Genomic DNA, 16,795 nt, shown 5'->3' with positions numbered 1-16,795 from the left:
TCCAAATAGATCATTAAGGTATAGTGGTTTTTGGATTGAACTTCCATTTTTCATTTTATGCTACTTTCATTTTTATTTTTATTCAATTTCCATTTTTATTCAATTTACTTTTCTATTAAGCTTCCGTTTTTATTTAATTTCAAAATAGATCGTTAAGGTATAGTGGTTTCTTGAATGAACTTCCATTTTTAATTTTCTGCAACTTTCTTTTTTATTTTTATTCGATTTTCATTTTTATTCAAGTTATTTTTCTATTCAACTTCCTTTTTTATTTAATTTCCAAATAGATCGTTAAGGTATAGTGGTTTCTTGAATGAACTTCCATTTTTAATTTTCGGCAACTTTCATTTTTATTTTTATTCAACTTCCATTTTTATTCAATTTAATTTTCTATTGAACTTCCTTTTTTATTCAATTACCAAATAAAAAATCACACACAGTCAGAGTATAAAATCACACACAGTCAGAGTATAAAATATGGGGCTTACAAGTGCGGAAGCAATATGTACTGAATCTAAATAGTCCATGAGAGCCGTGCATAAGTCCAATGAAATGACATACATCTTGATAAAGTTTTACAACTTAGATACAATAAGAAAATGAGATACAAAATACATCTTGACCAAAAGGCTTCTCAAGCTGACATATACAAATACACATGAGATCTAAGCTAAGAAGCATAATCTTCAAGATGGTACAAAATGCTAATCCAAAACATGCCGGCAAGGCACCCAAAAACACATCGGCATCACGTCTAGGCCTCAATGCCTTCTTGTTCATCACCTACATATATATAGAGAGGGTGAGCTTGGATACTCAGTGAATGATATTAGAAATAAAGGTTTTGCATGATTGACATCCAAGATCTCTTCCAAAACAATATATAGTATACTTTACAATCAAAGGGAAAAATCAAGTTCATTGCCGGTCTTTCAAGTTCCTTGGATGTTAGTACATCTACATATTACAAGGGGCGATGACATTCCAAGACAAGAGTGCAGTTGCATTATAGTCCCCTGGCACTAAGGACTGTCAAGACAAGAGTGCAGTTACATTATAGTCCCCTGGCACTAAGGACTGTCAAGACAAGAGTGCAGTTGCATTATAGTCCCCTGCAACTAAGGACTTTCAAGACAAGAGTGCAGTTGCATTATAGTCCCCTGCAACTAAGGACTTTCAAGACATGTCATCAAAACAAGATAGTGTTTGATATACAAATAGGGATAGTCATTCATGCTAAATCAAATACTTTTCATCAAAACAAAGCAAGCAAGATTTATCAAAACAAGTATAACATAGTTTTATTTAAAATACCACTCACTTAGTTCTTCGAACGTCGGTGTAACGCCCTCAAAAAAAATAACATTAAACCCATCAGATAAGACAAGCATTTACATATAAACTAACCACATTCCTTTATTTCATTGAGTTTCATTACATAAGTATTACATGTTAACATCAAAACAAAATGCCCTACAGGCTTACAGCTTTCCAAGTTAACACTTGGTCTCAACAAAAGAGTACTAACTCGTTCACACATTAAGCCCTTGGCTTGAAGTTACATGTAATACATCAAAAGTAAAACAACTACACTATGTCCGCCTCTAGCCTTCCAAGCTATGTCCTTGGAGGTGGCATGCATCCTGTACCTGAAAATGATATTCCCATATAGGGTGAGCCACAGCCCAGTAGAAATACACTAAACCAACCATGGACAATGACTAAAACATTAGCAATTGATAGTTGGTCAACACTGATACAATCACATAAATTACATATTTATGTCAACGACTTACAAGTCCCAATTACTTTTCATTTTCCCTTTTTCAACAGATAAGCATGCTAGCTCTATCATCATTTCCACAGATATGTATAAAAACTATATCTCACATTCAGATAAGCATAAAAGCTATATCCACATTCTCAACAGATATGTATATCAACAATATCCACAGATAAGCATACAAGCTGTATCCACACTCTACAACAGATATGTATATCAACAATATCCACAGATAAGCATACAAGCTGTATCCACACTTCACAAAGATAAGCATATGAGCTCTATCTTCACTTCTCTAGACAAGCATATGAGCTCTGTCTACGGAGTTCATCCCCTATCTCCCCCCAATACCTATCCGGTTTAGAGGTACATCCCCTATCTTCCCCTAAACCGCGGAGTACATCCCCTATCTCCTCCTCTACACATAACGTATATAAACACATTGGTTCTATATACAATCACACAATACACACAATTAATGTATTCTATCAACCGTCAAGTTCCATGACACATTCCATTGATTAGTTTCCGTTTATCTAATCATCATGCATTGTCTACAACAATCTCGACTATCCTCTACACATAGCCCAAAGCAGTTATTTCTAATACAGAAAATAAATGCACAAATGGATATTCAATCAACATTTCATTTCCTCATTTCTCACCAATTAATTATCCCAATTAATTAAACAATGTAATTTGGCCATTTTCCATAATTACCATTTCAACCCTTAGGTCCCATTTTCATCAATGATTCACCAATCATTCCATTTTTCCATGCCAAACATGCATCTAGGTTTATTATGAATAAAACCCCAACCTTTGTAAAATTACACAAAAGCCCCAAACTTTCACAAAATTACCAAATCAAGCCCAACATCTTAAAAAACCAAAATTTAAAGACAAAACCCATAGAGAGGAGTAGGTTATCCCTACCTCAAATTCGGAGTCCCAAAGGAGAAGACGACAAAACCCAACGTGCTCCAAAACCCGAGATTTTCAGATTAAAATGAAGCCCTCGACGATCAACAACTTTTTTGTAAAGGCCAAAGGTGAGTAAATCACTCCTACTAGATCAAAACCTAGAGAGAAGGTAGTATCTAGAGAGAGAGGCTCAACAATGGTGATTTTGGAAAAGTAAGAGAGAGAAGAGAAAGCAAAAAGTGATTTGAAAAGTCACAAATTTCGGGACTTAAACCCAGTCTCCCGCTCGAGCGTAAAACACCCCGCTCGAGCGGCCACTCACAGACTTCCGCTCGAGCGGCCAAACTCCCGCTCGAGCGCAGAATGCTCTCGCCCAGCACTTTTGCAGAACCAGGCCTCCGCTCGAGCTCCCAATCCCTACGCTCGAGCGTACAACACTGCACAACAAATACTGGATGGGTGTATTATCCGCTCGAGCGCCAACACCTCCGCTCGAGCGTACAGGCCAAAAATCTGGGCAACTAGTTTTGGTTTCTAAACTCAACCAACCTGAAACAAATCCGCCCAACACATCCTATAACTCAAATACGAAGCAAAAGGATGTAAACAAAATAATAAACAACTACCAACATCCACGGACACATGTCCGGATCACGGTATAACAAGGGTAAACCCGGGATCGCTATAACCTCCCCCCCTTAAAGAATTTCGCCCCCGAAATTAAGCACAAGTTTTCAAAACAAGTTTTCCTTCATTTTAGACAATGTTACAATTTAGCATTCAACAATTCGACCTATTACCGGTCATCCCATCCCTTTAAATAGAGACATATCACAATATGTAAACAACATATGTATTTTCAACATGCACCAACATTATGCACTAACTTTCCAATGTCAACAATATATAGTGTTACATCCAACTACCATATGAGGCAAGTTCCAAGACATGCTTCTAATAATCAAAACATTCTCAGTGAAACTAAAAGCTCTTAAGTTCAACATAATGTAAAATTTAAATACAAGATCACATATCAACAAACAAGTCCGGATATTTTTCACGGACTTCCAACTCACGTTCCCAAGTGGCTTCCTCCACTCCGTGATGTTTCCACAAGACTTTCACCAAAGGAATGGTCTTGCCACGCAGGACCTGATCCCGCCTATCCAAGACCCGAACCGGTATCTCCTCATACGAGGCATTCTCATCTACCTCTAAATCGGTCCAATCCAACACATGTGATGGATCTGGCTCATACTTCCGATGCATACTCACATGAAATACGTCATGTACTCCGGACAACTGCGGTGGTAAGGCTAATCGATAAGCAACCTCACCAATCCTCTCAAGGATCTCAAAAGGACCAATAAACCGAGGGGATAACTTCCCACTCTTCCCAAACCTCATCAAACCTCGCCTAGGTGATATCTTCAGAAAGACATGATCACCTACCTCAAACGCCAAAGGTCTCCTCCTACGGTCAGCATAAGATTTCTGCCGACTCTGGGCTGTAACAAGCCTCCTACGGATAAGCTCAACTTTCTCCGTCGTCTCCCTAACCAACTCCAGACCCAACAAAGGTGCATCACCCACCTCGGCCCAGCAAACTGGAGACCTACACGGTCGGCCATACAAGGCCTCAAACGGTGCCATACCGATGCTAGACTGAAAACTATTGTTGTAGGCAAACTCTACCAATGGCAAGTGCCTCTCCCACATCCCACTGAAGTCCAGGACACAACCCCGAAGCATATCCTCGAGGATCTGAATAGTACGCTCGGACTGTCCGTCAGTCTGAGGATGATAAGCCGTACTAAAGGTCAACTTAGTGCCCAAAGCACTCTGCAAACTCTGCCACAACCTAGAAGTAAAACGAGGATCTCTATCTGAGACGATCGTCACTGGGACCCCGTGCAATCTCACTACGTCCCGAATATACAAATCGGCAAGATGATCTACCGAATCTCTCACGCGCATAGGAATAAAGTGCGCCGACTTAGTCAATCGGTCTACAACCACCCAAATAGCATCACTACCCCGCTGAGTCCTCGGAAGACCTACAACGAAGTCCATAGTGACATGCTCCCACTTCCACTCGGCAATAGGCAAGGGTTGCAACAAACCCGCTGGCCTCTGATGCTCGGCCTTCACCTGTTGGCCAGTAAGGCATTTCGATACGAAAACAGCCACATCTCTCTTCATACCCCGCCACCAAAACTGGCGACCCAAATCCTGATACATCTTAGTACCTCCCGGATGCACCGCAAGGCGCGAATGGTGAAACTCTCGGAGTACTTCCTCTCGGCAAGACTCCGGTACAAACAAACGGTCTCGGTATCTCACACTCAGGTCGGGATACACCGTCAAACCCTTCTCAACTTTCCCACTGGAGATCTTCTCTCGGAGGGATTCTACCTCAAGGTCACCTTTCTGTGCCTCTAACACTCTAGTCACAAGTGTAGGCTGCGCAACAACAGAAAATAAGGCCGCAGCCTCAACAGATTCGCTCAGTAGCAAATCAAACTCGCCAAGTGCTCCCAACATCTCCCATTCCCGGATGGCTATACAAGCTACATCACTAATGATTTTCCTACTAAGGGCATCGGCCACAACATTGGCCTTTCCCGGATGGTAATGCAACTCAAAATCATAATCCTCGATGAACTCCATCCATCTCCTCTGCCTCAAATTCAAGTCTCTCTGTGTAAACAGATACTTCAAACTCTTGTGATCCGAGAATACCTCGAACCTCTCACCATAAAGGTAGTGCCTCCAGATTTTCAAGGCAAAGATCACAGCTGCTAACTCTAGGTCGTGTGTGGGGTAATTCTTCTCGTGTATTTTCAACTGACGTGAGCCATAAGCTACCACTTTTCCCTCTTGCATCAACACACAACCCAAACCCTCTCGTGAAGCATCACAATAAACCGCATAACCCAACCCTCTCTCCGGAATAATCAACACCGGAGCGGTGGTCAATCTAATTTTCAGCTCTTGGAACGACTTTTCACAAGTCTCACTCCACACAAACTTGACTCCCTTCCGAGTCAGTCTAGTCAACGGTGACGCTAACCTGGAGAAATCTTTCACAAACCGACGGTAATACCCAGCTAATCCCAGAAAACTGCGGATCTCAAACACACTCTTAGGCTGTGCCCAATCTTGCACTGCCTCAACCTTGGATGTATCAACAGACACCCCTTCCCCGGATACCACGTGGCCTAAGAATTTGACTTCCCCCAGCCAGAACTCACACTTCCCAAACTTGGCATACAGCCTATGGGCTCTAAGTAACTCAAGCACCACTCTCAAGTGTGCCTCGTGCTCCTGCTCAGAAGACGAATAGATAAGGATATCGTCCACGAAAACAACCACAAATCGGTCTAAGAACTCCCGGAAAATCCGGTTCATCAAGTCCATAAAGACTGCCGGTGCATTGGTAAGTCCAAATGGCATCACCAAAAACTCGTAATGGCCATACCGCGTACGGAATGCCGTCTTAGGAATATCTTCCTCCCTGACCCTCAACTGATGGTAACCCGATCTCAAGTCTATCTTAGAGAAACAACGGGAACCCTTCAACTGGTCAAACAAATCATCTATACGGGGCATAGGGTACTTATTTTTAACCGTAGCCCGATTCAACTTCCGGTAGTCTATACACAATCTCAAGGCACCATCTTTCTTTTTAACAAAGAGGGCCGGTGCTCCCCACGGTGAAACACTAGGGCGAACAAAGCCCTTATCGAGCAATTCCTGGAGCTGAACTTTCAACTCAACTAACTCTGCTGGAGCAAAACGGTAAGGTGCCATAGAAATCGGCGCCGTATCAGGCACTAAATCAATAGAGAACTCTATCTCTCGGTGAGGTGGCAAACTAACAAGATCTTCGGGAAAGACATCCGAATACTCACAAACCACCCTCGGTAATACAACCTGGGTCTCACCACTCTCACCACTCTCAAAGTTGGCAAGTAGACTACTAAGCTCACTTCGCCCTCGCGAATCATACCCCGGTGGCAAAACACTACCAACCCGGTCTCCCAAGAAATGGAACCACTCCCCGCTCAAGGTACATAACGTGACCCTCTGGCGGTAGCAATCAATAACAGCCCGGTATGACGATAACCAGTCCATACCCAAAATAACATCAAAACCCTTCATGGGCATGACAACAAACGGAAAAGGAAGCCTATAGTCGGCGACCTCTATATCACATCCTCTAACACCCTGTTTCAGGATCAACTCACCGCCCAAAGGCGATACCACACAAATAGGAGATGCTAACTGTGCTAACTCCAATTCCAAAACAGATGCAAATGCAGCAGATACAAAAGAATGAGATGCACCCGTGTCTATCAACACATTAGCAACCGAGTTGCAAAACAGAAAAGTACCTCTCACTACTGATGGGGCTGGTACTAAATCCTGCGCGGTAACAGCATACACGCGCCCCGTAGGCCCCTGGTCTACCTGCTCACCTCTTGGAGCAAAAGACTGCTGCACAGACTGGGATGACGAAGCTCCCGGATTGGCCCTCGAGGCCTGCACAGACTGAGCTGGCTGAAAACCCTGCGTCTGCCTAGAACCAGACGCTCCCGATGTGGCACTCAACTGTGGGCAAAACCTCTTCATGTGCCCAGGCTGTCCACACTGATAACAAGTCAAGAGTTGCCCCCTGCCCAAACTCTGACTCTGCGGTCTAGCTGAAGAAGAAGCAGCTTTCTGACCCCCACCCTTCTGCGGGCAAACAGATAACTTGTGACCCAGCTGGCCACACTTGTAACAGGTGAAATCCCCCTGTCCACCTCTCCCGGAGCCTGCACTCGGCACTGGGAAGGTCGATCTAGCAACATCACCCTGCGACTGCTGAGGGTTAGAACCCCTCTGCCTCCTGCCATCACCCTGACTATCCTGGCTCCTCTTGGAGCCTCTCTGACCCTCATCCTCCTCCTGCATCATAAGCTCCATATGAGCTGCAGCGTCCACTAGGTGTCTATACTCTCGAATATAAGACCCACCAATTCTCAACTTGAGGCCCCGCCTCAACTTCCGCTCAAACTCATAGCAACGGCGTTCCTCAGACGCCACCAGTTCAGGTGCAAACCTAGACAGACTGGTAAAAGTAGCCTCAAACTCGGCCACTGACAAGCCCTGCTGATTAAGCCGGCTAAACTGATCCCTCAGCTTTTCCCTAGCTGCTGCAGACAAAAACCTCTCCTGAAAAGCATTCACAAACGCCTCCCAAGTACCACCAACACGAGCTTTCTCGTACTTCCACCATTGACCCGCATCTCCCTTCAGTTGGAAGGATGCCAAGGTCACTTTCAGTGCTCCGTCCTCGATGCCAAGCATCTCAAACGTCTTCGTTGTCTGTTCGAGCCATTCATCTGCCTTAAGCGGCTCTTTAGGATCCCCGATAAACTCGTCCGGATTACACCGAAAGAACTCCCTCTTCAAGAAGGAAGGCCCTGTCTCAGCTGCCTGATTCCCAGCTCTAAGAATACCCAAAGCTCCTGCTATCTCTCTGGCCAAGGCACCCATAGCCTGCTGACCTACTGGCTCGGCCACATTGGCCTGCCCAACTCCCTCCTGCACTGCCGGAATCTCACCCTGTAACGGTACTTCCTGCCTCGCAGGTCTACCACGCCTAGCACCTCCTCCTCATCCTGACATCCTAATAAAGGCAACAAAGAACGTTAGCACATTCATAAATGTGCCGAAACTAAACACTCACGTCCTAATGCATGGACAACTGTAATTCACTCCACATAAGCACATAAACACATAAGCACTTACGAATTTCATTTCCGGATAATAATAGTCCCGAGGCGTTACTAGAGTTCCGGTTAGAAACAGCATTGATCAAGTACTTTTCCAACAAGACTCCCAGAAACTCAAGGATCCAATCAATATCCCAGAAATTAAATCCCATACCCACATAGTCACATAAACATGTTATCAATTAAGCACATATCATATGATACTACATCTAAGTCTCTATCAAGCGAGACAAACCCATTGTGATACTAATCACTTCCCACGTACCCAAAGTATTCGAACCCGGTACGCTCTGATACCAAGTTGTAACGCCCTCAAAAAAAATAACATTAAACCCATCAGATAAGACAAGCATTTACATATAAACTAACCACATTCCTTTATTTCATTGAGTTTCATTACATAAGTATTACATGTTAACATCAAAACAAAATGCCCTACAGGCTTACAGCTTTCCAAGTTAACACTTGGTCTCAACAAAAGAGTACTAACTCGTTCACACATTAAGCCCTTGGCTTGAAGTTACATGTAATACATCAAAAGTAAAACAACTACACTATGTCCGCCTCTAGCCTTCCAAGCTATGTCCTTGGAGGTGGCATGCTTCCTGTACCTGAAAATGATATTCCCATATAGGGTGAGCCACAGCCCAGTAGAAATACACTAAACCAACCATGGACAATGACTAAAACATTAGCAATTGATAGTTGGTCAACACTGATACAATCACATAAATTACATATTTATGTCAACGACTTACAAGTCCCAATTACTTTTCATTTTCCCTTTTTCAACAGATAAGCATGCTAGCTCTATCATCATTTCCACAGATATGTATAAAAACTATATCTCACATTCAGATAAGCATAAAAGCTATATCCACATTCTCAACAGATATGTATATCAACAATATCCACAGATAAGCATACAAGCTGTATCCACACTCTACAACAGATATGTATATCAACAATATCCACAGATAAGCATACAAGCTGTATCCACACTTCACAAAGATAAGCATATGAGCTCTATCTTCACTTCTCTAGACAAGCATATGAGCTCTGTCTACGGAGTTCATCCCCTATCTCCCCCCAATACCTATCCGGTTTAGAGGTACATCCCCTATCTTCCCCTAAACCGCGGAGTACATCCCCTATCTCCTCCTCTACACATAACGTATATAAACACATTGGTTCTATATACAATCACACAATACACACAATTAATGTATTCTATCAACCGTCAAGTTCCATGACACATTCCATTGATTAGTTTCCGTTTATCTAATCATCATGCATTGTCTACAACAATCTCGACTATCCTCTACACATAGCCCAAAGCAGTTATTTCTAATACAGAAAATAAATGCACAAATGGATATTCAATCAACATTTCATTTCCTCATTTCTCACCAATTAATTATCCCAATTAATTAAACAATGTAATTTGGCCATTTTCCATAATTACCATTTCAACCCTTAGGTCCCATTTTCATCAATGATTCACCAATCATTCCATTTTTCCATGCCAAACATGCATCTAGGTTTATTATGAATAAAACCCCAACCTTTGTAAAATTACACAAAAGCCCCAAACTTTCACAAAATTACCAAATCAAGCCCAACATCTTAAAAAACCAAAATTTAAAGACAAAACCCATAGAGAGGAGTAGGTTATCCCTACCTCAAATTCGGAGTCCCAAAGGAGAAGACGACAAAACCCAACGTGCTCCAAAACCCGAGATTTTCAGATTAAAATGAAGCCCTCGACGATCAACAACTTTTTTGTAAAGGCCAAAGGTGAGTAAATCACTCCTACTAGATCAAAACCTAGAGAGAAGGTAGTATCTAGAGAGAGAGGCTCAACAATGGTGATTTTGGAAAAGTAAGAGAGAGAAGAGAAAGCAAAAAGTGATTTGAAAAGTCACAAATTTCGGGACTTAAACCCAGTCTCCCGCTCGAGCGTAAAACACCCCGCTCGAGCGGCCACTCACAGACTTCCGCTCGAGCGGCCAAACTCCCGCTCGAGCGCAGAATGCTCTCGCCCAGCACTTTTGCAGAACCAGGCCTCCGCTCGAGCTCCCAATCCCTACGCTCGAGCGTACAACACTGCACAACAAATACTGGATGGGTGTATTATCCGCTCGAGCGCCAACACCTCCGCTCGAGCGTACAGGCCAAAAATCTGGGCAACTAGTTTTGGTTTCTAAACTCAACCAACCTGAAACAAATCCGCCCAACACATCCTATAACTCAAATACGAAGCAAAAGGATGTAAACAAAATAATAAACAACTACCAACATCCACGGACACATGTCCGGATCACGGTATAACAAGGGTAAACCCGGGATCGCTATAGTCGGGGTCGAGACAAGCCCAAGTCCTACAAACACATGGCAAAGCCTATTGAATGCACTTTCAAACAAGTTTCATATGTATACCAATGATTTCGGAAAACATGCTGGGTACCAACCAGGTCGAGGCCGAGGTTCCACACCTCCTCGCCGAGGTGTGTTCCCGAGGGCCACATTCAAGAAAAGAGGTCGGGGAAATCTGGGTTTCCCCTTGCTGATGAACATGAAGAGTATGAGCATGAAAACAATGAAAAATATGAATGTTCAATGACAACCTGTTATCGCAAAAATCTGGGATTTTCATGCTACGAGTTCGAAAACATGGACCTGGGTACCCATACTTGGAGTTCCTGTGGGAACAAACACATAAACATGATGCTCAATGCAATCCATCGGATCAAAACAAGACTTTTCTTCAAAAACACATGAGCACTATTTTCTCTTTCTAAAACCAAACTTTAAGTCGATGCATGGCTTACAAATCATTTTCAATCATGCAATGCAATAACATAGACATATAGAAGAACAAGAGCGGATTGAGAATCTAACCTTAGAACACGGATCTAACGGTTTGATCTCAAGGAATCAAGCTCGAAGATTTACTTTCTCACTCTAAAACTTCTTCTTCCTCCCAGAGCGTCTCTCTCTAAAAGGCAAGGTTATGATACCAAATGATAGGTTCCCTTACACGGTTCTGGGGTTAACCCTCTGCGGGGGCACGTGGCGGCGACTGGTTGGGTTTTCCCTGAAAAGGTGGCTGACAGACCAGACAAAGCATGGCGTAAGGGTGTTCAACAAGTAAAGCGGTATGGGCTCTCTGACGAGGCAATGACATCGGCTAATAACAAGGCGTATCTAACAAGCTACACAGAATGGCACTCCGGTAAAGGGTGACATCGGCTAACAGAAGGGCTTCGGCAACTAAGGTGACAATGACCTCGGCTAGAAAGGACAACACTTGACTAAGCTGTGCCACATCTTGGCCTAGATGTGCCACACCTCGGTCTAGGTCATACCACTCCAGGACGAGATCACTTGGGTGCAAAGGTAACATTTCGGCCAATGCATCAAGGCAAGGATGGAGGTCAACAAAGGGGTTCCAAGATACTTCTAGGCTGAGGATGACCTCGGCTCGGAATGGTCTAGGCGTAACGTAACCTAGGCTTGGAATAACATCGGCTAACATAGCTTAGGCATGGCGTGACCTAGGTTTCACATCAAGGAAGGAGCAAGGTAAGCACACAACACTTAGACAATCTACAAAGGTATCAAAACAAGGCATGGATCTCACTCACTTAAGCAGAACAAGTTACAAACATACACATGCAAGCTTAACAAGCCACATTCATACAGATGCTCATGAACACGATTAAGATGTAAAAATGTGGGTTCCTACAGGTATAGTCGTTTCTTGAATGAACTTCCATTTTTAATTTTCTGCAACTTCCATTTTTATTTTTATTTAACTTCCTTTTTCAATCAAGTTTCTTTTCTACTCAACTTCTTTTTTTATTTAATTTCCAAATAGATCGTTAAGGTATAGTGGTTTCTGGATTGAACTTCCATTTTTAATTTTATGCTACTTTCATTTTTATTTTTATTCAATTTACTTTTCTATTAAACTTCCGTTTTTAATTAATTTCAAAATAGATCGTTAAGGAATATTGGTTTCTTGAATGAACTTCCATTTTTAATTTTCTGCAACTTCCATTTTTTTTTATTCGACTTCCATTTTTATTCAAGTTATTTTTCTATTCGACTTCCTTTTTTATTTAATTTCCAAATAGATCGTTAAGGTACAGTGGTTTCTTGAATGAACTTCTATTTTTAATTTTCTGCAACTTCCATTTTTATTTTTATTCGACTTCCATTTTTATTCAAGTTATTTTTCTATTCGACTTCCTTTTTTATTTAATTTCCAAATAGATCGTCAAGGTATAGTGGTTTCTTGAATGAACTGCCATTTTTAATTTTCTGCAACTTCCATTTTTATTTTTATTTAACTTCCTTTTTCAATCAAGTGTCTTTTCTACTCAACTTCATTTTTTATTTAATTTCCAAATAGATCGTTAAGGTATAGTGGTTTCTGGATTGAACTTCTATTTTTAATTTTATGCAACTTTCTTTTTAATTTTTATTCAACTTCCATTTTTATTCAATTTACTTTTCTATTAAACTTCCTTTTTTATTTAATTTCCAAATAGACAGTTAAGGTATAGTGGTTTCTTGAATGAACTTCAATTTTTATTTTATGCAAATTCCATTTTTATTTTTATTCGACTTCCGTTTTTATTCAAGTCATTTTGCTATTCAACTTCCTTTTTTATTTAATTTCCAAATAGATCGTTAAGGTATAATGGTTTCAGGATTGAACTTCCATTTTTAATTTTATGAAACTTTTATTTTTATTTCTATTCAACTTCCATTTTTATTCAATTTACTTTTCTATTAAACATCCTTTTTTATTTAATTTCCAAATAGATCGCTAAGGTATAGTGGTTTCTTGAATGAACTTTCATTTTTAATTTTCTGCAACTTCCATTTTCATTTTTATTCGACTTCCATTTATATTCAATTTACTTTTCTATTGAAATTCCTTTTTTATTTAATTTCCAAATAGATTGTTAAGGTATACTGGTTTCTGTATTGAACTTCCATTTTTAATTTTGTGCAACTTTCACTTTTCTTTTTATTCAACATCCATTTTTATTCAATTTACTTTTATATTAAAATTCCTTTTTTATTTAATTTCCAAATAGATCGTTAAGGTATAGTGGTTTCTTTAATGAACATCCATTTTCAATTTTATGTAACTTCCATTTTTAATTTTATTCAGCTTCCATTTTTATTCAATTATTTTCCAATTCAACTTCCTTTTTTATTTAATTTCGAAATAGATGGTTAAGGTATAGTGGTTTCTTGAATGAACTTCCATTTTTAATTTTCTGCAACTTCCATTTTTAGTTTTATTTAACTTCCTTTTCTATTCAAGTTTCTTTTCTACTCAACTTCCTTTTTTATTTAATTTCCAAATCGATCGTCAAGGTATAGTGGTTTCTGGATTGAACTTCCATTTTTTTTTATTCAACTTCCATTTTTATTCAATTTACTTTTCCATTAAACTTCCTTTTTTATTTAATTTCCAAATATATCGTTAAGGTATTGTGGTTTCTTGATGAACTTCCAATTTTAATTTTTTGCAACTTCCACTTTTATTTCTATTCAACTTCATTTTTTATTCAAGCTTCTTTTCTATTCAACTTCCTTTTTTATTTAATTTCCAAATAGATCATTAAGGTATAATGGTTTCTGGATTGAACTTAGATTTTTAATTTTATGCAACTTTCATTTTTATTTTTATTCAACTTCCATTTTTATTCATTTTTCTTTTCTATTAAAGTTCCTTTTTTATTTAATTTCCAAATAGATCGTTAAGGTATAGTGGTTTCTTTAATGAACTTCCATTTTTAATTTTGTGCAACTTTCATTTTTATTTTTATTCAACTTCCAATTTTATTCAAGTTATTTTCCTATTCAACTTCCATTTTTATTTAATTTCCAAATAGATCGTTAAGGTAGAGTGGTTTCTTGAATGAACTTCCATTTTTAATTTTCTGCAACTTCCATTTTTATTTTTATTCAACTTCCATTTTTATTCAATTTACTTTTCTATTAAACTTCCTTTTTTATTTAATTTCCAAATATGTCGTTAAGGTATAGTGGTTTCTTGAATGAACTTTCAATTTTAATTTTCTGCAACTTCCATTTTTAGTTCTATTCAACTTCATTTTTTATTCAAGCTTCTTTTCTATTCAACTTCCTTTTTTATTTAATTTCCAAATATATCGTTAAGGAATAGTGGTTTCTTGAATGAACTTCCAATTTTAATTTTCTGCAATTTCCATTTTTATTTCTATTCAACTTCATTTTTTATTCAAGCTTCTTTCCTATTCAACTTCCATTTTTATTTAATTTCCAAATAGATCGTTAAGGTATAATTGTTTCTGGATTGAACTTAGATTTTTAATTTTATGCAACTTTCATTTTTATTTTTATTCAAGTTCCATTTTTATTGAATTTTCTTTTTCTATTAAAGTTCCTTTTTTATTTAATTTCCAAATAGATCGTTAAGGTATAGTGGTTTCTTTAATGAACTTCCTTTTTTAATTTTTTACAACTTCCATTTTTATTTTTATTCAACTTCCATTTTTATTCAAGTTATTTTCCTATTCAACTTCCATTTTTATTTAATTTCCAAATTGATCGTTAAGGTATAGTGGTTTCTTGAATGAACTTCCATTTTTATTTTTATTCATGTTATTTTTCTATTCAACTTCCTTTTTTATTTAATTTCCAAATAGATGGTTAAGGTATAGTGGTTTCTGGATTGAACTTCCATTTTTAATTTTATGCAACTTTCACATTTCTTTTTACTCAACTTCCATTTTTATTCAATTTACTTTTCTATTAAACTTCCTTTTTTATTTAATTTCCAAATAGATCGTTAAGGTATAGTGGTTTCTTTAATGAACTTCCATTTTTAATTTTATGCAACTTCCATTTATATTTTTATTCAACTTCCTTCTTTATTTAAGTTCCTAATAGATCGTTAAGGTATTGTGGTTTCTTGAATGAACTTTCATTTTTAATTTTCTACAACTTCCATTTTTATTTTTATTTAACTTCCTTTTTTATACAAGTTTCTTTTCTACTCAACTTCTTTTTTTATTTAATTTCCGAATCGATCGTTAAGGTATAGTGGTTTCTTGAATGAACTTCAATTCTTAATTTTCTGCAACTTCCGTTTTTATTATTTTTCAACTTCCATTTTTCTTCAAGTTATTTTTCTATTTAACTTCCTTTTTTATTTAATTTCCAAATAGATCACTAAGGTATAGTGGTTTCTTGAATGAACTTCAATTTTTAATTTTCTGCAACTTCCGTTTTTTTTTATTATTCAACTTCCATTTTTATTCAAGTTATTTTTCTATTCAACTTCCTTTTTTATTTAATTTCCTAATAGATCGTTAAGGTATTGTGATTTCATGAATGAACTTCTATTTTTAATTTTCTGCAACTTCCATTTTTATTTTTATTTAACTTCCTTTTTCATTCAAGTTTCTTTTCTACTCAACTTCCTTTTTATTTAATTTCCAAATAGATCGTTAAGGTATAGTCGTTTCTTGAATAAACTTCCATTTTTAATTTTCTGCAACTTCCATTTTTTTTTGTTTAACTTCCTTTTTCAATCAAGTTTCTTTTCTACTCAACTTCCTTTTTTATTTAATTTCCAAATAGATCGTTAAGGTATAGTGGTTTCTGGATTGAACTTCCATTTATAATTTTATGCTACTTTCATTTTTATTTTTATTCAATTTCCATTTTTATTCAATTTACTTTTCTGTTAAACTTCCGTTTTTATTTAATTTCAAAATAGATCGTTAAGGTATAGTGGTTTCTTGAATGAACTTCCATTTTTAATTTTCTGCAACTTCCATTTTTATTTTTATTCAGCTTCCATTTTTATTCAAGTTATTTTTCTCTTCAACTTCCTTTTTTATTTAATTTCCAAATAGATGGTTAAGGTATAGTGGTTTCTGGATTGAACTTCCAGTTTTAATTTTATGCAACTTTCACTTTTCTTTTTATTCAACTTCCATTTTTATTCAATTTACTTTTCAATTAAACTTCCTTTTTTATTTAATTTCCAAATAGATCGTTAAGGTATAGTGGTTTCTTTAATGAACTTCCATTTTTAATTTTATGCAACTTCCATTTATAATTTTATTCAACTTCCATTTTTTATCAAGTTATTTTTCTATTCAACTTCCTTCTTTATTTAAGTTCCTAATAGATCGTTAAGGTATAGTGGTTTCTTGAATGAACTTCCATTTTTAATTTTCTACAGCTTCCATTTTAATTTTTATTTAACTACCTTTTTTATACAAGTTTC

The sequence above is a fragment of the Camellia sinensis genome, unplaced genomic scaffold, assembly GCF_055761805.1.
Source record: "Camellia sinensis isolate YWXY unplaced genomic scaffold, ASM5576180v1 Unanchor2, whole genome shotgun sequence".
NCBI classification, from domain to species: domain Eukaryota; kingdom Viridiplantae; phylum Streptophyta; class Magnoliopsida; order Ericales; family Theaceae; genus Camellia; species Camellia sinensis.
Note: the sequence above shows the minus strand (reverse complement) of the source record.